Source organism: Phacochoerus africanus, chromosome 3, assembly GCF_016906955.1.
Source record: "Phacochoerus africanus isolate WHEZ1 chromosome 3, ROS_Pafr_v1, whole genome shotgun sequence".
Classification (NCBI taxonomy): Eukaryota; Metazoa; Chordata; class Mammalia; order Artiodactyla; family Suidae; genus Phacochoerus; species Phacochoerus africanus.
In genome coordinates, this window is record NC_062546.1 from 45421117 (window position 1) to 45444533 (window position 23417).

At 43.0% G+C, this 23417-nt stretch overlaps 1 protein-coding gene across 4 annotated transcripts in view; it reads right to left on the reverse strand.

The window, feature by feature from the left end:
* The window catches only part of PLCB4 (phospholipase C beta 4), a 485858-nt gene extending 470482 nt beyond the window's left edge, over positions 1–15376 (reverse strand). For 2 of the 4 annotated variants that reach the window (XM_047771688.1, XM_047771689.1), the window contains exon 1: positions 14956–15098. The gene's annotated coding sequence lies outside the window, so the exon portion shown is untranslated. Of the gene's footprint in view, positions 1–14955; positions 15099–15214 lie in introns of those variants that run through there. The other 2 variants (XM_047771687.1, XM_047771685.1) reach the window with 2 other exon arrangements.
* Between the last annotated feature and the right edge of the window lie 8041 nt (positions 15377–23417).

The following is a 23417-nucleotide window of genomic DNA, read 5'->3' on the forward strand; positions in this document are numbered from 1 at the left end:
CTCTTGCTTTCTCTCTTTGGCACTGATACATTCACAGGTCATTTGGAAAATAAAATGCAACATGAAAATACAAAGCATTTTGGATTACCAAGAGTTTCACGTAATAAAAAATAATCTGATCAAAAAAATGCTTTTTTCCTCTAAATTCTCAGCCAAGATGGAAATAAGGAAACTTCCCTGATTCGGGGTCTAAGACACTGTATGAAAAATAAGCATAAATTGATTAAAATCAAACCCATAAAATGGAAAAAAAAAAACGGTATGACAGTTTATCTACCAGGAATAAATGACAAACTATTTTCAGGGAAATTGTCTCCTCTGGTTCTGGTTTACCAATAAATTAATATATCTGAATTTCTGTTAGCAGAAATAATGAATATAGTGTTTTCAAGTTACTGACCATCTTTCCAAATTGATGGTTGTGCTACTTCTCAGTGACCAGTGTAAATAATCATGGAAGGAATTCCCTGCTGAACTAGCAGGTTAAGAACCCAGTGCTGTCACTGCTGTGGTGCAGGTTCGATCCCTGGCCAGGGAACTTCCATATGCCCAGACACAACCAAAACCAAAACCAAAACCAAAACAGAAACAAAAAACATGGAATACTTCTACCCTCTGTAATAAGACTGCAGATAACTTCAATTTATTAAACGTGGCACCTCTTCTGCTTATTCATCAGACTGCTTTCCTAATTTGCCCCACCCTGCAGACTTGGCAACAATGGCATTTTGCTATTCATTCACTGAAGAGACACTGGTTTAATCTTTAATAGGCAGATTCTTCCCTTCCCCCAAGAAAGTCACGTTGCGGCTAAAATTTGCAAACTGTTCAACAGGAGGACTGAAGGGGACCATGCTAGATGAAATCAAGGGAGGCTTCACGGAGAAGATGGCAACTGCAAGAGGTCTGTGAAGACCTGTGCAATTTTCCAGTTGAAGAAGGGGGCTGAGTGCAAAATCAAACATAAGCACTGTGGCTGCAGTCTTTACACTCTTTGGATTTAAATATAGCTCAGTACAGGTGATGCAAATAAAGGTATGAAAACGTCATTGCAGAGGTCCGGCCATGGATGTCCTGTATTTGGTAAACTGGGGAAATAGAATTAAGTCCTGAAAGCAAAAGTGAGCCATTAAAGTATTTTGGAGGTAATGCTACAATAAGATTGGTTGTGTGCAAATGACTTCAGCTGACTATGGACGGTGAAGCAAAGGGGCAAAAACAGAAATCTATAAAGTAGCTGTGTATGTGTCTATCTCCTGCAGCGAACTACAAACCCCTGGGCGCAGGAGCTGCAACTCACTCACTGTTATAGTACCTGATACTCATTTAACAGCTAATAGAAAAGAGGAAAGATTGAATGAATGAGAGAGGGGGCAACAGGGAAGCTGAATGAAAGGTTATTGGAACAACCAAGGCATGAAACATTGAGGATGGGAACTCAGGCAATATTAGCAGGAAGGGAGAGGAGAAATGGCAAGATATCAACGGTAAACTCAACCGACTGGTGACTGTTGGTTTTCCAAAGAGTGAGAACTCAAAATGAGACATAAGTTTGGGGTGAAGCTGAGGCCTTCTGCTCTGGGCACACTTATTTAAAAATCGCCATAAGACTTCAATGGCAAGACCTTCAGCAGAAAATGGGATATAACGGGAGCTCAGACAAGAAGTCAGGGGTATGGGAGTCATCAGTGAATTAGTGGTTGTAAAGAAGGTGGAAGTGGATTTGTTATCTTGTACAGAAAGAGTCTTTACCATGAGAAGAGTTGAGAGGAATGTAAACACCTCCAGAGAATACCATTTTAAAGGCCAGGTGGTAGAAAAGGTGCTCGAGGAGGCCTACCTCCAATATACGAAAATACTGTCTAATGGACAAACAAGGCCTAGGAATCAGGGACTTCAGGAATCTACAAGGGTAAAAGCAAAAATGAAATCATCCAGAGAGTTCCTGGGTGGCCCAGTGGTTTAGGACTCCGTTGTTACTGCTGTGGCACGGGTTTGATTCCTGGCCCAGGAAATATTGCAGGCCATGGGCATGGCCAAAAAACAAACAAACAAAGATTTAATCTAGTGCAATTCCTTTGGAGTGAGGGGCTCTGACTTCCCCAGAGTCACCCACTCAGGGAATCTGCACAGCAGCAGTTGGTAACAGCTAGTGTCTTAGTTTCTTACACCATAAAAAATGCAGGGAAGAAGAGACAAACTCTGACATTCCTTCCAGTGGTATGATTTTATGATTCCAATCAAGCTGCATTGCTTGTTCATTCAGGACAAGTCCACAAACTAAACAGAGCTGTCTTCACCTTTTCAAACAACAGCACCAAGAAAGCGAGGGAATAAATGAGCCTGAAATCCCGGAGTCTTACTGCCATGCTGAACAAATGGGAAAACACAGCGTGTTCGTTTCTCCTCAGCGATGCTAATGATTCAGTTAAATTGACTTCTTTGAAGGAAAATTACTGTTAATAACCTTAATTTCCTCCTCATCTCTTTCCCCAGGTACCTGACATTTTAGATAAAATATTTTCATAAAATATTAAAAGCAAAGGAATTATATTAGGTACCCAACTCTGTGTTGACAGACTTTATGAATCCCTTCTGTCTCTCCTGTCTAAAGCCTATACTCTGTGTTCTTCAGATAAATACATAAAGTTCCCCACGCTGCTCATTTCCCAAGAAACCCAATCCATTCCAAACAAACTAAAAAAAAAAAAAAAAAAAAGATTAAAGTGTTACCCTAAGGCATCTTACAGGCATCAGCCACGTGATGTTACAGAACATGCCCAATTTCCATCGAAATTGAATCACTGTAGCTGTAGTTTTCTTTCTTTGGCCACAAAACCAAGCCACGGGCTTTTCAGCCTGGCCTGACCTCTCATCCATGCCCACCTCTGCCCTCAAACAACAGGTGGGAAGAACATGCCGTTTGCCTGCCCAGACCCAATCACCATCCTTCTACATTTCTGCCTCCTCTCTCCTGCCCTGGTTTTCATCTGGTTCAGCCAGGGTTTGGGAGACAAGAGGAGAGGGAGGCATAGATATTTAATCCCCTGCTATCTCCCTGCAGGGACACTGCAGGTCTTATGTGACAGTCCTTCTTGCCCCTTCACTTGGAGCAGGAAAGCTCCCCACCATTGCTAAGTGCCTCCTCAGCACCCACCCTGGTTGTGGTTGTGTTCCCTACACCTGCCCACACCTTCTAATTGGTCTCTTTATTAAGCCCTCCTCAAAGGACTCAATTTACATGTGTCATCTGCTCCCCAGCAGGCCCTGAGTCACAAGAGGTGAAAGAGTGACCAGGTGGGGGCCTCCCCTTTAGCTTTCACAGGTATTATCAAAGGAAATTGTCTGCAAACTGTAAAATGCTGTAACATTTCCGTGAGCAAAATTGCACAGACCTTCCTGAATAGGCTAAGTTTTAACGCCAAGGAAATATGACTGAACACTACCATATTTCTACAGTTCATTGCGTGCTATAAAAATAAACATGCAGAAAACATACACTCAGAATCAAATGTCACTGCCAACCTAACCAGACTTTTTCTTAAAAATGGGTATCTGGGGACCTATATTCAATATTTTGTAATAACCTATAAGGGAAAAGAGTTTGAGAAATGAACAGAGATATATATATATATATATATATATATATATATATATATATATATCTCTGAAGTACTTTGCTATGCACCTGAAACTAACACAACATTGTAAATCACCTATATTTCAATTAAAAATAAAAAATAGTGCCCCAATTCGACCCCTAGCCTGGCAACTTACATATGTTGCAGATGTGGCCCTAAAAATCAAGAAAAAAAATTTTTTTTTTGTCTTTTTTGTTGTTGTTGTTGTTGCTATTTCTTGGGCCGCTCCCGCGGCATATGGAGGTTCCCAGGCTAGGGGTTGAATCAGAGCTGTAGCCACCGGCCTACGCCAGAGCCACAGCAACGCAGGATCCGAGCTGAGTCTGCAACCTACACCACAGCTCACGGCAACGCCGGATCGTTAACCCACTGAGCAAGGGCAGGGACCGAACCCGCAACCTCATGGTTCCTAGTCGGATTCGTTAACCACTGCGCCACGACGGGAACTCCAAGAAAAAAAATTTTTAAAGCTTATTTCTAGGGAGTTCCCTGGTGGTCTAGTGGTTAAAGATCTGGCATTGTGACTGCTATGCCTCAGGTCGCTGCTGTGACACGGGCTCAGTATCTGGTCGGTGAACTTACACATGCCTTAGGTGAAGCCAAAAAAAAAAAAAAAGCTTATTTCTAAATGCAAAATAAAAATAAAAATGGGTACCTAGAGAAACAGATAAAAAACCAAATCCATCTCTGAAGACACACTATTTCATTTCCTGCTATTTATCCACATCAAGATTTACTATCCCTGATAATATGATATTTTAGGGTGACTCCAAGTCTTTCAAGGGATATCATAAAATCCTAAATATCAACTCATAATTCACTTTGTATCACCGAAAATAACTACAATTATTGAAGTTATCACTTCCGGAAAAAAGTTGGGAATCAGGAGTTCCTGTCGTGGAGCAGTAGAAACGAATCCAACTAGGAGCCATGAGGTTTCAGGTTCAATCCTTGGGCTTGCTCAGTGGGTTAAGGATCTGGAGTTGCCGTGAGCTGCGGTGTAGGCCACAGACGCGGCTTGGATCTTGCATTGCTGTGGCATAGGCTGGCAGCTACAGCTCTGATTAGACCTCTAGCCTGGAAACTCCATATGCTGCAGGTGCAGCCTTAAAAAAAAAAAGTTGGGAATCAATGACCTAGATTTTCTACATTTTTCCTAATCTCTCTCTAAATGAAAATACAGTGTTGTTTTCAACTTATACAGACCTTGGTCTACATGGCATTTCTAAATATCATGGAAATTAACTGCAGGTAACAATTACATAATAAAACTCAGCAAAAGAGATTTATCTCTAAATCTTCTAATTCTTGAAGCAGAAAGCAGAAGGTAAAAGAGATCCTTAAATAATTAAGTATTTGAAAGTCTAAAGCTATAAATACACCTGGATAGAATTTTTAGCAGTGAAACTAATTTGATTTTCCCAGGTCAATATCAACCTCTGATGGCTATGCAGCAGCTCACTTTTTTGACGATATATTCAAGGGTGTTTATGATATGTCCCTGGTCTGAGAGATCTAGAGTTTCACCACTAAGCAAAGCGATCAAAATACAGATTTTCAACTCGGATTCTACAAGACGTTTCTTTATTAAAGAGGTTTTTAAATTGGCCTCTAAATTGGTAAATTCTTTTTGATTAAGTATCATATTTTCAAGCACTTTAAGGACATAGACTATTTCTAAACTTATTTCCTGGTATACTGTATATAACTGAAATCTGACTAAATTAGTAAAGCAATGTAACCATGTAAGACATACTTCAATTTGAGAACATGTTCATAATTTGAGGTTCCATGAGATAGAAATTCCACGGGGACCTTCGTTAAAAGCACTGTGGCAATGCTCTCTCAAAACGTAAAATGTGGGGCGTTCCCATCATGGCTAAGTGGAAACAAATCTGACTAGAATCCATGAGGACGCGGGTTCAATCCCAGCCCTCAATCACTGAGTTAAGGAGCCAGCACTGCCTTGAGCTGTGGTGTAAGTCTCAGATGGGGCTCATCTAGTGTTACTGTGGTTGTGGCGTGGGCCAGTGGCTACAGTTCCAATTCAACCCCTGGCTCGGGAGCCTCCACATGCCGCAGGTATGGCCCTAAAATGACCAAAAAAAAAGTAAAATGTACATACCCTTTTGACCAAATAGTTCTATTTCTAGGAATTTACCTACAAGAAATTCTCACATGTGTGCCTGAAGATATAGGTACAATGATTTTCAAACTTTCAGTTTGCAACATGAAAATAGGAGAATGGTTAAATCAAATACAGTACATCCAGGAGTTCCCGTTGTGGTGTGGAGGAAACAAATCCAACCGGAACCATGAGGTTTTGGGTTTGATCTCCGCGCTTGCCATGAGCTGTGGTGCAGGCCGCAGACGTGGCTCAGATCTGATGTTACTGTGGCTGTGGCGTAGGCCGGCAGCTAGAGCTCCCATTGGACCCCTAGCCTGGGAACGAACCTCTATATGCCACAGGTGCGGCCCTAAAAAGAAAAAAAAAATACAGTACATCCACAGTTTATTTGTGGTACTAACAAAGTTTACGTAATGTTAGAAAGAAAAATATAACCATTATACTGACATGAAAGATCACCACAATATACACTTAAGTGGCAAGCAAACAAGTTGCCAAAAAAAACCCTACACAGTATGATCCAGTTTATGCAATAAGAAAAAGGCATGTGTGTGTATGTGTGTGTGTGTGTATATATATATATATATATATATATATATATATATATGTAAATGCACAGAAAAAGGAGACACAAGAGGTGCTCTCAGCTGTCGCCACTGGATACACCTAGGTATGGGTAAGTGGGAAAGGGTATTTTACATTTCACTTATGCACTTCTGCAATGTCATTTTAATTAGAACACATTAGTGCATCACATCAATCATTTAAAAAAACAGTGAAAACAAAAAAATTAATAGAAATTTTAGATGGGGCTTTGGTGATTTATCTAAAGATAGTGCATCACGTGGAAGAAACCATCTCGAAGGGACTTTACTTTGGTTTGATCCAATGGGATTCCTCCTTTAAGAGCCAAAAGGAAAAGGAGGGCTGTTAAGTAGACCGCACATTGGAACGGTGACCTGCAGAAACAGATCTACATTTTTTTATTATTATTATTATTTTTAATTGTTATCTCCCCAATACATTTTTTTTCTACTGTACAGCATGGCGACCCAGTTACACATACATGTACACATTCTATTTTTGCAGATTTACATTTTTTTTGTCCAGGAAAAACCCAGAAATTACCAAAGAGTAGCAGGGGACATTCTGTGACTGGTTACAGTTCAGATAAGTGACAAAGCCAGAAAACCCAGGTCCCCATAAATGATGTTAACCATTTCTCCACATAGAGGTGTCTATTTTATTAAAAAAAAAAAAAAAAAAAAAAACTGTTTCTGGTCATGCTTGTGGTATACAGCAGTTCCCGGGCCAAGGATCAAACCTGTACCACAGCAGCGACCCAAACCAGAGTAGCAGCAACGCCGGATCCTAGAAGGTGTGCTTATTTTAAAAGAGCACCATGAAAGAGGAAAGAAAGCCATGTCCTGCCTCCCTCAACTCTGCAGATTTGCTAACATCTTAGAAAAATGAGGGAAAGGAAAAAGAGGCAGAAATGATTCATGCATTCATTCTGCCATGAATGTCCACTGGAAAGAAACCACCTTTGGAAGAAACTTAACAGGTAGAAAAAGAAAAGCAGCATGAATAAAGAAGACACCTAGTTCACTGTGTTGTCTAACTGTAGTATACCATATCTCCAACCACTTACAGTCGACAAAAGACTCCAAGGGGCATCTCCTGGGTTACATTCGTTCCACAAAACATGTTTTGTTTGGCTGGCATGTTTGTTTTTACTTTAATTATTTCTAAAGGAGAGTTCCCATTGTGGCTCAGTGGTTAATGAATCCGACTAGCATCCATGAGATTGCGGGTTCAATCCCTGGCCTTGTTAAGAGGGTTAAGGATCCGGCATTGCCATGAGCTGTGGTGTAGGTCACAGACACGGCTCAGATTCCACATTGCTGTGGCTCTGGCGTAGGCCAGTGGCTACACCTCCGATTAGATCCCTAGCCTGGGAACCTCCATATGCCGCAGGAGCGGCCCTAGAAAAGGCAGAAAGAAAAAAAATATATATTCCTAAAGTTTTTTCACTGATACCTTACACTTAAAATCTGGATTTTGGAATTCCTGTCGTGGCTCAGTGGAAATGAGTCTGACTAGCTTCTATGAGGACACAGGTTCTATCCCTGGCCTTGCTCAGTGGGTTAAGGCTCTGGCGTTGCTGTGAGCTGTGGTATAGGTCACAGATGCAGCTCTGATCTGGCGTGGCTGTGGCTGTGGCATAGGCTGGCAGTTACAGCTTTGATTCGACCCCCAGTCTAAGAACCTCCATATGCTTCTGGTGCAGCCCTAAAAAAAAAAAAAGACAAAAAATAGAATATGGATTTCATGCTTCTCTTGAAAATGGGGAGGGGCTGGCAACCTTGAGCCCCATGCCCGCCTGGCAGAAATCTGACAGACCTGCCCCCGAGGAAGCGCCAGAGCAGCCCACCCCAAGGGCTCTGACACCTGGGCACCCCTGTGTTGCTTACCTGGTCCTCAGAGGAATCAGAGTGGGTCAAACCTCAATGAAACCAGGAGGAACCTCACCCAGTGAAAGCTGGCCCTTTAGAAAATGAAATTAATTTTTAGGCTACCCCAGAGTAGCACTTAGTAACTTCCCTCTCTCAGACTTCTGGCCCATGGACCTGCAGAAACAAAAGCAGCTAGGATAGATGAGGGCACGTGGTTTTACCTTCAACTCCCCATTTAATGCCATGGTCATGGCAGGGTTGCCAGAAGCTTCTCTGTCACACTTCAACCCAGCCACTTAAAATAACAGTCACAAAGCCTGCTATGGAACCAAACCTTTCTACAGCATGCACCTAAGTGGCAGGTTAACACAGCACAGGGGTTAGAAAAGCTGGAGGTCCGGCGTCAGTCTACCAGGGTTTGAATCCATCTCTAACTTGAAGTGAGTAATCTCACCTTTTCCAGCTTATCTCCCCAAATGTAAAACGGAGGTACTTATGAGTAACCTCCAGAAAAAGCTGCAGGGAGGGGGAAATGAAGAGGCACATTTTAAGGGCTCACCCAGTGTCTGTGGTTTGGTGACTGCTTTTGCCATCACTGGGCTCCCAGAAGCCCCTGGGGAAAAAGGGGTCACAGCACCTTCCCCTAAACATCACAGATCCCCAGATTATTGTTCTGGTGGATGCTTTTCTCCTTCCAGGCCTAAATGGCTTCCTGTGGTCTTTTTCCAAAGCCTGGCTGGGAGACACAGATGCCCTGGGGAGAACATCTGATCACTGAGTTCTATTTAGAAACCCCATGGTCACAGAATTTTGAGGCAGTTAGGGCTGAGTTAACGTGAGGCCCCTCTGCCTAACGGCAGTTATGGAATTAGGCAAGTCCAGAGGAAGCTGGCTTTTACAGTGGCCTGAAAAGGCGACAGGAACTTCTGTGTTAGAAGAGGGGAAGGGCAAGTGTCCCTTATTAAGAGTTTTATGAGAATTGGCTCAGCCTGCTTTGTATGGATGGGTCACCGGCATTCCCCCTATGGAGGAGCAGGGAGTGAGCAGTAATACCAGTAGTACTGAAAGGAGAAGGAACAAGAGCAGTTGAAGCAATAACACAAATATTGTTAATAATAACCAATAACACAGAAACTGGCATCATTCCTACTGCACTGCTGGGTGCGTTTGCCCTATAGGATTATTCTCCTCAAAGATGGGGCAACTGAGTGCCAAGGGGGAGGGGGATGAGAGTGGGATGGACAGGGAGTTGGGGGTTAGTAGATGCAAACTACTACATTTAGAATGGACAGACAATGAGTTCCTACTGTACAGCACAGGGAACTGTATCTAATCTCCTGGGATAGACCATGATGGAAAATAATATTTAATACAAAGAATGTATATATATATATATGACTGAGTCACTTTGCTGTACAGCAGAAATTGGCACAACATCTAAATCAAACATACTTCAATAAAAAAATTTTAAATAAAAAAAAAAAAAAGATGGTCAACTGAGGCTCAGTGTAGATCTGCAGGGTCACACAGCTGACACATGACTTAGTTAGGATTAAAGCTTGCATCTGCCTGATCCCACCTCCTGGAGGAAGTGGCAACTATATTTTTATTTTTTGTCTTTTTAGGGCCGCACCTTCAGCATATGGAAGTTCCCAGGCTGGGGTCGAATCAGAGCTGTAGTCACTGGCCTACACCACAGCCACAGCAATACAGGATCCGAGCCACATCTGCAAACTACACCACAGCTCACGGCAACGCCAGATCCTTAACCCACTGAGTAAGGCCAGGGATCGAATCTGCATCCTTATGGATACTAGTCAGAATCATTTCCACTGAGCCACAGTGGGAACTCCGGAAAGCAAACCCTGACATTCCCACCTGGCTGTCTCCAAGACAAAGTGTCTCCAAAGCAGGCATCCTTTACCTTGAGTGGGTCACGGACGGCCCCACCTTCCATGTGGTGAATCCTACAGACCCTTCTCAGCAAACCATTTTTGACTGCATAAAATTAAGCACTAAGGAAACCAATTATGTGACTAAGGAAATCAATTACACTGAAAAATATTTATCAAAATTAAAACAAAGACACACACAGTAATGTTCTTCTTTTTCAACCCATTAAATGACAAGATCATCAGTGACCCTAATACCTGCCCAAATTATCATTTGGAAGTCAGTGAAAATAAAGTAAAATAAAAATTAAGTAAGTGAAAATGAATTACAATTCACTGGCCAGCAACACGGACCTACCCAATGCCATGGGGCAGGACCATTACAGGGTGGTCCTAAAGTGAAGAACTCCTGGGGAGGGTGACAAGCATAAACATACTGGTCTCTGATCTCTTCTCTCTAGGTGAGCTGCCTATAATTAGTTACTTTCAGTTACTTCTTCATAAGGGCTACTGCACTCAGGGAAACCAACAATCAGGGAGCCAACAACCTCCTCTAATCCTTCAGGAGGAGGAGAATGCTTTAAGCAGGAGATGGATCTTTAAGCAGTGCATTGCCCCAAGGGTGGCTCCATGGCTAGAGGAGGAATTCCCAGCCCTCAACAGACCAAAGGATCATGGGACAAGGGCCCTCAAGGAGTCTCCCAGTCCAGGAGATAACACTACCTCGCAGTCACATAGGTGAGACTTTCTCACTGAAGGTTTTCTAGACAAAGAGGTGCTGATTTTTGTCCCTTTCAACTATTTTGATTCCACAAGGAAAAGGCAAGAAAAAGCAGCTGGAGTTCATGCAAAGAAAATAAAATCTCTGCTGGTCCTTCATCCTCTTGAACAGAAGGATCTCCCAGCTGAGACTTGGAAGGTAGGGCATGGCTGCTTTCATCTCCTCTATGAACTTGGGTGACACCGTCAGCCTAAGAAAAGCATCTGAAGGCATGAGCTTCCAAGCCAGACTTTTGGAAAGCGGAATTTGGGGGTGGTTGGTGCAATCAAGTGAAAATGGGTCTTGAGAATAAAAGTGACTTGGGGGTGATTTATTTATTTATTTTTTGGCCATCCCTCAACGGCATATGAAGTTCCTACCCAGGCCAGGGGCCAGGGGTCAAATTCAAGCCACAGTTGTGACCTAAAACTGTAGCTGCGGCAACACCAGATCCTTAACCGACTGTGTCAGGCCCAGGGGATCAAATCCATGTCGCAGCATGCCCAAGACACCATTGATCCCATCTTGCCGCAGCAGGAATTCCCAGGGGTGATTTTTTAAAGCAGACAGATGTCATTCCAGAAAGGACAAACTTCTCACTCATCTGCTCAGTAATGCATTTTCCCCCACCTCTCCTTCCACCCAGGGTAAAGTAAATCCATTTTCGTATGCGGTGAGCTAAAGAATTCCAGCCTGTGAATGGATAAAAGTTTATATCATCCTAAGCCAAAACTAGATAAATAACATGACACCTTCAGGAAGTATTTCTACTTTTAAAGAGGAGACTTGATCAAAAGAAAAACTATGAAACAGAAAAACAAATACTAAGAAACAAAAGACCTACACAAGCTTATCCTATTTCCTGAATATGAAAGAGAAATAGACAATGCAGAATGGACAGTGCTGAGAATTAAACAGTGTCCTCACAAACTATGTTAACATTCGAACAGCAACAGCAAAACGACAGAAACTTGGCAATATGAAAGCTATATTTATTTCTTGATAGACAGGTAAGTCTTTTTGACAGACACTAATACAGCCAAAAGTTCACATTACAAGGTGAAAAGCAACTACTTTAGAAACTTCAGTCTGGACACGAAATACCAACTGTGATCAGTAAAGCATTTCCATTAGTCCTTGACCTCATTCTGCGTATCAAACACACAAGTTCTCGGTTTTACAGTCACCATGACAGACAGCTTATTAAAAACCTGGGCTCTTGGTGCTGATAAACACAGTTTCATCCTTACAAGTGGTCACAAATGATGAAAATTCAGTCACAATCTGTTAAATCAATTTAAGTTTCAAGGAATACTTTTACTTTCCTCAAAGTACTTGAGCTCACTATTAAAGACATTTGTGGAGAACGTAAGAAATACTTAATCATTCCTGTGACTGAATCAAGGGCTGTGATCCTTAAAGATCAAATTTATTCTCAACATAAGGTTTCTGAAATAAAAAATAAATTCAGCAGCTAATTACTAATGTTTTCGTTCTTGGATCTTTTTTTTGGCTGTGTAATGCATTACAGATTTATTTCATCCATGTGATAACTATGGGGTTTTTTTCAGTTTTTAAAAAGTTTTATTGAAGTATAGTTGATTTACAATGTGGTGACTAATGTATTATTTTTTAATGATCAACAAAAATAATTGATGGAACGAATGAATTAGAGAACTTAAGTCTGACGGCAACCTCTGAAAGTTTGGGGAAAATGCAGACACAAAATCCAGAAGCTGACTTCACTTATCTTTTCAAAATTGGTATGCCATGTGATGAGTCCAAGGAAAATAACACAACAGCATTTCAGCTCAATTTTACCTCAATTCTTAATTGGAAGATGTGTTGGGGCTGAATATTAGGCAAGCTTTAGTCAGATGTTTCAATTCTTAATAATAAATACAACTCCAAAGTAGATTTAGTAGCATCCTAGGAAAATACTCTGTTCATTTGGATTGCCAAATACAACTGTCCCATGTTGCCAAAACCAGCAGTGTGCATTAATCTAAAGATACTGTATTTGTTCTTGGGAGAGACAAAAAGGCGGGGCCAAAAGTACTGGCTAAGTCCCCACTGGGGATGAAATATTTCAAAGAGTTGATACAGATTTAAAAATCCATTTCTGCAAAATCATTTTGGTAACCCTTAACAATTTCTCTATCTCATAAGGCAAAAACACACCACACAACACAAGATTGCAGGGCATGTAAGTACTTTAACATCAATCACATTTTTCAGGCACAAAAGTATAAAACTTACAAAAGAGTATTTTAGAACAAAGCTCTTGTGTGGGTGTGCATTTGTAAAATAAAGGTAGCATTATGCTGACACATATCAATGTGTACCCAGTGATCAAATGGAGTCTTAGAAATTCTGTTTTGACAGTTACTTGCAGGATAGCATTTTCACCAAGTGATTAATTCAGAGCTAGGAAGTGATATCGAAACTAAATCAAAACTAAGTTGGGATGGTTGAGTAACAATGTAGTTGGAGGGAAATGTAATCAGTAATCTAATATTGGATACCTTTAGATATGTTATAACACATTAGGTGCAAAAGGGTTACTAGTTATAGCAGCAAGTGTCTCATGTGCATAAAAATGTCAATAAAAAATGTTATTCCGTTTAAAAAGTGAATTTTTATGAAAACAGGTGTTCTCCCAAGATGGCCATCATTTATTAAACCTCAAAAGGAAAATGACATAACAGATTAAAACACCAGCTGAAAAATATGCAAGAGCCTGTCCTATCAAAACACAGCATTCTAGATTACATAACATGGATAACAGGAGATTAAACCACATGCCCCTGCCCAGCTAAATTTTTGTTCTTCTTCATGATTCTAATAACTTAGGTCACTGAAGTTTGAAGCATACAAAATATTAGCTTCTCAGTTCAAGTACATATTTTGGAAAAAGAGTTCTGAAAAAACTAAAAGAATAAGGTAAAATTTTATATACACACACAATTATTTTCTTTCCTGAAGATCACAGTTTCTCATATACTTTATTAACCTCCATGTAGCCTGCCCCAGTAAAGTCACCAGTTGCTTTTACTGGTCAGTTTACTTTATGAATCTGATTTCTCTTTAAAGGGGAAATTCAACTCTATTCTAGAAGGCATACAGCTGTCTAAGTTTGAATGACATTACTGCCAACTAAACAATTACTAAACAGCTATCTCCAAACATATACAACTTAATTTACAGACACCATGTATCACATTTATGGTTAAAAAAAAAAATGGCGACCTTCCATGAACGTTTTGGCCAAAATTAAATTTCAAACATGTGCTTTAGAGCAATACGTAGAATCACTACAAGAGTTAAAAGGGGGAAAAAAAGTCAAAGGATCATCTCTTAAACACGCATATTTATAAAACCATAATGTGCATTTGCATTTTTCTCTAGAAAAAAATGCTAATTTTTATGACAGGTTTATGATTCTAGATAAACTTGCACTTCGACACACTTGAAAATTGAAGAACTCCGTGTTTCCATACTTCTAAACAGTACTGCCTACAAAGTCTCCAGTCAGAAGTACATAGACAGGATCTAACCAGTTAAGGAAAAGGCAACTTCAAAATTCTGAAAATAAGACAACCTTTCGTCTTCATCATTTGTTTGCTCTTAGGAGGCCAGAACACGGCCCCCAAAGAGTGATGGCCTGTCAGTGTTGTTTTAAGTGGAAATGGTCATTTCTCTTATTTCCCCCGCCCGAAGAAGTAAGAACATCCGCGCGCATACACATTTACATGCGTTGCACGGTGCCAACTATTTCCAACCAAAATAATCATATACACGTCGAGCCGAGCTATTTCTGGCGAGAAGCGGCGAATGTCTGGACCAAGTCTAAGGAAACCCAGCAGGAGACTGACTACAGGGGGAGGGGGTGGCGGCGGGGACCCCCGCCTCCCGCGCGCGCCGGCCGCCTGGCACCGGCACCTGCACCGGCTCCGGGGCAGGGCATCTGGGTGCGCGCGCGCGCGCGTCCGGGACTCACCCGCCGGGAGCAAACAAGCCCAGCGGGCCCGGGAGGGCGGGAGCATCCTCGGGTGGGACCCGGAATGCCTTTTCCTACCTGTCACTTTGCCCGGAGCCGCTGCCGGGGATGCGGACACGGCAGCCGCCTGGAGACCCAGTGGGTGCGCGCGCCAGTGTGCGCGCTTGTGTGTGTGAGAGAGCTCTTGTTTGCTGTGCGGCTCACTTACAGCTCCCGGCGCCACCAACCCCCTCCCCCCCAGAAAGCGCCGGCCGCCGACCCCCTCCCGGCGTGCGCGGACCCGCCCCCCGCCCGCCCCCGCGCCCCGCCCCCCCGTCTCCCGGCGCGCGGTCCTCACCTCAGCCCCAGGCTGGGGTCTCCGCGGGGTGCACCCCGGCCGATCCGTGGGGCAGCGCCCGCCTGCTGCGCCCGCCCGCCGGGCTCGGTGTGCCCCAGCTCTGGGCCCCGCCGCGCCTAGCGGCCGGCTGCTCCCTCCTTCCCCAGCTCCTGAGTCTCCCTCTTCGTTCTCGCCTCCCGGCTTCAGAGCCCGAGCTGTCGCCTCGCAGCCCCAACCTGCCCGGGCTACGGAGCATGCCCAGTGCGGCGCGCCCGGCCGGGCTGGGGGTGGGCAGGGGCCGGGCCGGCCGCGAGCCCGCGGGGCGGGGAGGGGGCGCCAGGCGGGCAGGGGGCGGCCTCGAGCCGGAGGAGGTGGCCAGGCAGGGTGGAGGCAGCGCTGGGAGACGGTGGGTGGGGCGTCCAGGGAAGCCTCCCCTAGGCGCGCTGCTTGGGGGTCTCCCCGGCTGCCCCCCCGCCCCGGGTCCCAGCGCTCCCGCGAGTGCCCCGCGCCTGGGGTCGGGGGACGTGCAGAGTGGCGCCGCGGGCAGCACTTGTAGGGGTGGGAGGTGCACCCTCCTCCGAAGGGAGATGGGCAGCCGGCAATGGGCCCTGGAGCAAGGATGAGGGGTAAAGAGTGGAGCTGGGTCAAAACTGGCAAAAGGTGATGCCCCAAAGCCGCTGGCGGGGGTGTGGGGTCGTTTATTGGCTTATATTCTGTTTAAAAAACACATAAAGCGCTTACAATGCTTCAGGCACTGTTCCAGCCGCTTTTTATTCCTGTAACCCTTTAAAACAATCTTCCAAAGCAGGTACTACTCCCCCAACCCCATCCCAGGCTTAAACTGAGCCACAGAAAGATTAAGTGGTTCCAAAAAGTCTTCCCCTAAGTGCAGTCTCAGAGACGCAAGCCCCCCAGACTTTGGTCCCTGGGATGCTAGGGCTCAGCTCCAGCCAGTTTCCGGCTCGTTTCTGCCATGACTCGGCCCGCAGGTGACTCCGAGTCACCCTCGCATTCAGACCCTAACAGCGTTCCGCTTAGCATCACCCTTTGTGTGGACCCTCACAATGTGCCGCTCCAGGACTCCCTCCCAGGAGGGCTTCCTCCTCCTCCCTGAGGCCACTCCGCCTCCTCCTCGGGGCCGGCGGCCACCAAAACCCGGAGACATGGCACCTGCGCATTGGGGACTGGGGCCATGCTCGCTGCCGAACTGGGCATGCTCAGCCGCCTGAGCTGGTCCGGCTAGACTGAGGAAAGAGGGAGCCTGGCGGCAAGTGCGGGTGGGAAGTGGAGGGGGAAGGTGGGCACCAACAATCGCCGGGCCCTTAGGCTAGAGGCAGTTGTAGATGGAAAAGCCTCGTTCCTCTGACACATCCTGGCCTTTTCCAGGCAGGGCTAAGAAGAGGGTGGTTAAAAGTTTATCCACTTGAGCATCCTTCAGCCGGAGGGGGCTGAGGGCCCGCTGACAGTTCCTCAACTGAGTCTAGAAAAGCTGGAGGCGGCTGAGCCTGTCTGCATGTTGAAGAAGCCAAGAAAAATAGCCTAGAAGGAGGAGTTTCCCTACAAGATCCCAGGGAAGAGCCGTGGGGCTTGTCACTGCTCAGAGGTCTTCAAGATGTGGTGTTCTTGAGTGATGTCAGGATGTTATGGCAGCTTTTCTCAAGCTGTAATGTGCACATAAGTCACCTGGAGATCTTGTTAAAGTGCAGGCTTTGATTAAGCAGGGCTGGGATGGAATCTGAGATTCTGCATTTCCAACAATCTCCCTATGCCATGCTGATGTTGCTGGCCCTCAGATCAGACTTGGAGGTTGGGTCATTATTTAGGCTTATTCTCTACTTTAACAAAAGTTTAGAAAGATTAAACAGTTTGCCCCAGCCAACTGCTTGTACAGCCAATAAGTAGTGTAGCTAGTTTCAGACCCAGTTCTGGAGAACTTCCTGTGTTATGTTCCTGTTTTCCCTGTGTATCACCCATAGACAGATGAGCTAGAAGCTGTCATCTCTGTGTCTTGACTTTTTTAACAGTGGAATTTAACTTACTATATAACACTCCCAAGTATAATGTGTCAGTTAGCCCTTGCTGTGTAAAAACTACACCAAAAACGGTGGCCTAAAGCAGCAAGGATTCATGGAATCAACAGTTGTTTGCTGTTTTCTGCTGGCTCCATTCATGGAGTTGGAGACATGAAGTTTGGAGTCTCATCCCCATGGCTAGAATGGCAGGGTGTTTTCTCCTTATGACTTCTTTATATGGTAAGCTTTTGATTCCCAAGATCAAGGGAGGGCAAGCCCTGATGTAAAAGTAGCATTTCCTACCTCGATTTGCTAATGTCCTAGTGACCGAAAAAAGTCACGTGGCTATGTCCAAATTCAAAGTATAGAAAAATAGTAAACTTCAATTTTCAATGGAAGGAGAACAAAATGGAGAGGTTTTCTTTCTTTGGGCTTTGAGTTTTCCCCCAATTTGCTACATACATGAACTTTCATAAAAGTAGCCCCCCTGCCCTTCACTCAAGAGTGTTCTAGTTTAAGCTTGTCTTTAATTTTACCTGTAGGTAAACCAAATCTCAGCAGTCCTTTCTTGTCCTTCCTAGGTCTTCAATCTAATATTGAGTTTATTAAGGAATCTCAATTCGGAAGTGTATAAAGATTAAATAGTTAAATGTTATTCTGAAGTACAAAGTTCAGTTTGATTCTTCTGAGGCTGCCTTTTCCTCTCTTTAATAACATCAGACAGTCATTCATTCGATAAACATTTTTGAAATCATTTATGAGCCAGACACTTTTTTTTTGCCCAGATATGGAGATAAAAGAGAAAAATCATTGCCTCCGTGAAGCTTAGACATTATCAGAGGAGAAAAACAATAAATAGCGTATTAAGAATATATACCATCAAGTAGTTCTGAGAACTTTGATAAAGAGGAAAAGCAAAAGGCTTTTGGAGGTGCAATGGGGGACTGCTATTTTAGACAAGGATCAGAGACAGCTTCTCTGAGGATATAATATTTGAGTAGAGATTGGGAAAAAAGAGATGTTTAAGTGGGGAATAGTGCCATCAGCAGAGGCGACAGCAAAAACCCTGATGTACTTGGCAAGTTCAAGAAACAGAAAAAGAGCAAGGGAGAGAGTGGGTGGAATTGGGGTCACAGAGGCAGCAGCAGAGGGCCAGACCGTGGAAAGGCCACAGAAAGGACCTTGGGGTTTGGTCTAAACATGATGGAAGCCCTTGGGAAGGTGTTGAGCAAGGTCAGGACGTGATCTGTTGACAATTCAGAGAGCTCACATTGAGAACACCGTGGGGGAGGAGAGAATACCAAATGGGAGCCCATTAAAAAGACAGCAGTGATTCTACTTGGCAGGTTTTATCATTTTCAGTTTTAAAACTCAGATGACGTTAATTCTTTAACTCGATTTAAATCTAATCTAGTCCTCATTGCAGGCTCTAGCTGGATAGGGCTCTAGCTGGATCCCTTACTCCTGGAAGTGGAAGGCTGATGGCACAGGATCTAGCCCATAAACACTTTTTCTGCAGCCCCCTGCCTTTGGCACCTGACCTCCAAGGCTTAGTTCCTCCAGCAGGGTGGTCAGGAAAGAGGAAGGAAAGGGATGAGGGGTCTTTTGACCTGTGGCCATCATGGTTCTTGCTCAATGGGCTTCTTTGGCAAAGAGAACAGTGACACTGGGGCAGATGTCCCAAAGCCAGCTCTCTGCCATGGAGGATATAGGGAGGCCCTGGGAGGACCAGTTCCCTCCCCCAAGCTCAGCTCCTTTTATCCCAAGCCTCATGGTTCTCTCCATGGTGGTTCAGCCCAGGGCATCTTACTGCTCGGGCTCACATGCCAGGCAGGCCACCATAGGGTAGGACACCCACTAGAAAGTTAGCCCAGCATCCTTCCACAGTGTCCACTGGAAGCAGAGAGAAACTAGAGAAAATTGCTCATCCCAGCTGGGCTAAAAAGTTGGTAGGAAAGAGATGAGACCTATTTCTGCCACAAGGATATGTCTAGGCCCAGTTCTTTTTCAAGAATGTGGATCCCTGAGCACCTCTTTGTGCTTAACTTTAGGTTCTAGGGATCAATTCTGGGGCAACATCTTGTAATGCGAAATAACATTCATCACAAGAAAGGCCAAGAGGAAATATCAGTGTAACCAGTACTTTATTTAGCTTTTTATAAAATCTTACATGTTATTATTGCCTTAGATGAAAGGAGGATAGGGGAAATGAGGACCTTTAAGTTAATAGTCACACCTTTATTTGCAAAAGATCACATTGCATTCTTTTTAGAGAAAGGGCAGTACACCTCTTGTCCTGATTTAAAGCAATACATTAATCACAGCTTCTACCTAGCTCTTTGTGTGCTGTCCTTTGTAAATGAAAAGATCACCACTGGCCCATTTGTCCAGTTTGCCTTAATTAGGGACAAATATCTTTGAAAAGTGGGCAGCACACAGAACGACCTGACATGGGCTGTCTCTACCCCAGGGTGTCTCCTCCTTAACCTTGTGTCTCCTTCCACTAAAATGTGTTAGAGGCACTGGGAACCAGAGAGAAGGATAGTGAAGAAAATCGCCTAAGGATTCAGTTTATGTAGACTACAGCGGGAGGGGGGAGAGAACAAACACTAAACTTCCGTTAAGTTAGTTGCTGATTGGCGTGTAAAAGGAAGATAGAAAGAAAAATAGAGAGGAGAGTTTAATTCCGTTCCAAACAACTTGACTTAAGAATGGAATTTTCTTCGTGTGAGCTAGGCTTAGAATTTGCTTAGAGCGCAGAGTGTCAAACCTGCTTTATGATAATGATGATGGTCGTGGTGATGATTGTTATTGCATTACAACATACGAAATAGAGCATGAAAATCTTTAGTGAGAGCTCAAGGAATTTTCACTGATATAAATACCTACATGGCCACCCCCTAGATCAAGATGTTAAAACATTTTTAGCACCCCCCAAAAGTTCCTTGTGCTCCCTCCCAGTCAATACCACGCACACCATACCATCACCACCCCTACCATCACCTCCACCCCAGGTAATCACTATTCTAACACCGTAGAATTGTCCTCTCTGCTTTTGAACTTCATATAAGTGGAGTCATGCAGAATGCTCTCTTGTGCTTGGCTTCTTTGGGTTAGCATTATATCTGTGAAATTCATCCATATTGCAGGTTCGTACCTATAGGTTATTCCTTTTTATTGTTGTGTTAAATATATCATTGTATGAATGTATCAAAATGTTGTTTATCCAATGTATTGTGATGGTAAACTTTCGCAGGTGTTTTCAAAAAGTGCACTTGTAGACCTTGAAAGCCTGTCCTATTCCTTATTACTGGTACAATAGTATACTAAGAACTCAATACTTAGTGGTTAGTTTTGTGAAAATAAAGGTTATTCTGTGTCATGAAAAAGTGAATTCCTGAGTGTTTTATGCAAAAGCACAAATAAAATTATGACATATTTCTGGATAAAAAATAAAGGATTTTTCCCAAGTAAGGCAAAGGACAATTAAATTATTTTTTTCTGATGCCAAAACATTTGTAATCATTTCCTTGAAGTATAAGGAATACGTGCTGTTAGATTTTTAAATGTTAGAAAGCCTCAGACATGGATGTCAGCATTTAACCTGCAGGATATGATTTATAAATGAGTGCAATGTTCCTACTTACCTGATGTTTATGGCAAGATTACATAAAATGAAATGAGAGCATATGGAAAATATACACACCACTTAATGAGGCTGCTAAAGTGCTGGCCTAATTGCATGGTTTTATGTTTCTCTCCATCCTTTAAATGTGAACAAATCAGTTTTTTAAGTACAATGACTCGTTCCTACCATTTCTATTATGCAGCAACAAGATTAGAAAAATACATTAACTTACAATATAAATATCAATTGTGCATTCAACAAGACTCAATGTTCTTTTCTTTCCTTCACTGACTCCGTGTGGTTGGAATCACAACAAAAGTACAATTCAGTTTAATTGATTGTTCGTTTATGTCTCAGGAAGTCCTAAATTTTCACCCACATGCAAAAATGAATTTCTTTGATCTTCCTTTTTCATTCATTCTTGCCATTGTGTTTCATGCTAGCCAAGACAAAAATAATGGTTTTTATAATTTGCCACCCAGAAGTGATCTAATCACTTCAAGCAATTGATGAACATTTTAAGTCTCAGAGAGATAGTTTTTATTTGCTCAGGTGGATGGCATACCGGAACCCTAACTTCTATGCGCTGTCTGCTAACATTTCATTGCTCCAGGTGAGTCAGTGGGTTACGCCTCATGTTTAGGGACAGAACAGGGTGGCCTGCCCATAATGGGAGGGTACCACAAAGGGAAGGGTGAATAACTGAGGCCATCATTGCCATCTGCCACCCTGCATTATTAGACTTCACATTCCTTGAGGGGAAGGACCATTACTTATTTAACTTCTAATCCTCTGGGTTCAACATGGTGCTTGGAATATAGTGAGGTAGTAATAAATGTTTGCTGAGCTAAAAATGAATGGCTCTGCAAACCACTGAGTGGCTGGGACCAGAACCAGTGGGTCATTTTTTACTTCTTCTGCAGCCTCATATTACTCCTCAAGCGATCCTTAAGTAATATTGATTGACTCCGTTTTATAAATATCTCTTAAATCATTCTTCTTTCCATTCAAGACTCAGCTTCTCTAATTCCTCCAGGAGGAATTAAGCCTCTTATGTTTCCCCAAAGCACCTTGTACATTTCTATTTTATAGCACTTGCCTCATTGTTTAGAGGTATCTGTTTGTTTCACCTTAAAGGAGTGTGAAACTCTGGAGGGCAAAACTCAGGATTCTAACTGTTTTCTTGCAAAAGAGATAACAGGATATGGTTTAAAATAGGTAATACAGGTACAAGATACATAATTCAAAAGGTGTAAAAAGGATATAAGTCAAAAGTAGGGACTACCTCCCACCACCAAGCCTTTAAGTACCAAGATGAAATCATTATATTCCTGGGCCTGTGAGTCTTTTAACATACCAATTTAGACCAACTTACACACATGTATTCCTTCTGCTTCTTACACGCTATACTGCTTTTTAAATTTAATACATTTCAAAAGTGACACCTACACTTGTAGAATAGCCTTAATCTTTTTAATGGCTTCATACCATTTCATTGTATAGATGTGCCACACTTTATATGAGTAGGATTTATTATTACTCCTTGCTATAAGCAAGAATGAAAGTAATATATTTTCACTTCCTCCTCATTTTTCTGCCTCCTCTTTATAACCAAAAATATTGATTATTTATGGGGTTTTTTAGTGTTTATGTTTCTAGCTTTAAATCTGTCTTCACTTCTGTCACTTGCTTTATTGGTCTGTAACAATGTCTTTGATATTGTCTGTAAAGGTTATCAGTGTATTTTTACTGCTTTGCACCTTCTCTCTTTCTTTTCTGAATGTTACTTACATAGTTTTGTGGGGGGTTTTTTGTTTGTTTTTCTTTTAGGGCTGCACCTGTGGCATATAGAAGTCTCAGGCTAGGGGTGGAATCAGAGCTGCAGCTGTAGGCCTACACCACTGCCACAGCAATTCCAGATTCAAGCCGCACTGTGACTTAGGCCACAGCTTGTGGCAATGCCAGATCCTGAACCCACTGAGTGAGGCCTGGGATTGAACCCAAATCCTCATGGAAACTAGTCAGATTCTTAATCCTTTGAGCCACAGTGGGAACTCCTGACTGTTACTTATATTACTCTTACATTTTCAGAGTTTGGTTGGCATCTGATTTAATCCTTAGTCTTAAGATTAAATAGATCCCCTGGTAATCTCTTTGCTTCATTTTCTCCATCCATAGGCTGGTTTGATGAAATTTGGCCTCTAATGTCTTTTAGAAGGACTATGGGATTCATAATTCCTAATGATTAAATGTCAGGTTCTCTATTCAGTGTATACTTGAATGATTGTTTGGCTTTGTATAAAATTCTTGGTTTACCTTGTCTTTCATTCAGGACTTTACAGGACTTTCTTCTAGCATCGAACATTGCTGTGATGAAGTCTGAGGCCAGCCTAATGTTTTCTTCTTGAAAGGTGATTAATTTTTGTATTCATATACCCAAAGAATTCTTTTTGCTGTTGTTGTTGTTGTCTTTGTGCCTTTTCTAGGGCCGTTCTCATGGCATATGGAGGTTCCTAGGCAAGGGGTCTAATTGGAGCTGTAGCTGCCAGCCTACACCAGAGCCACAGCAACTGGGGATCTGAGC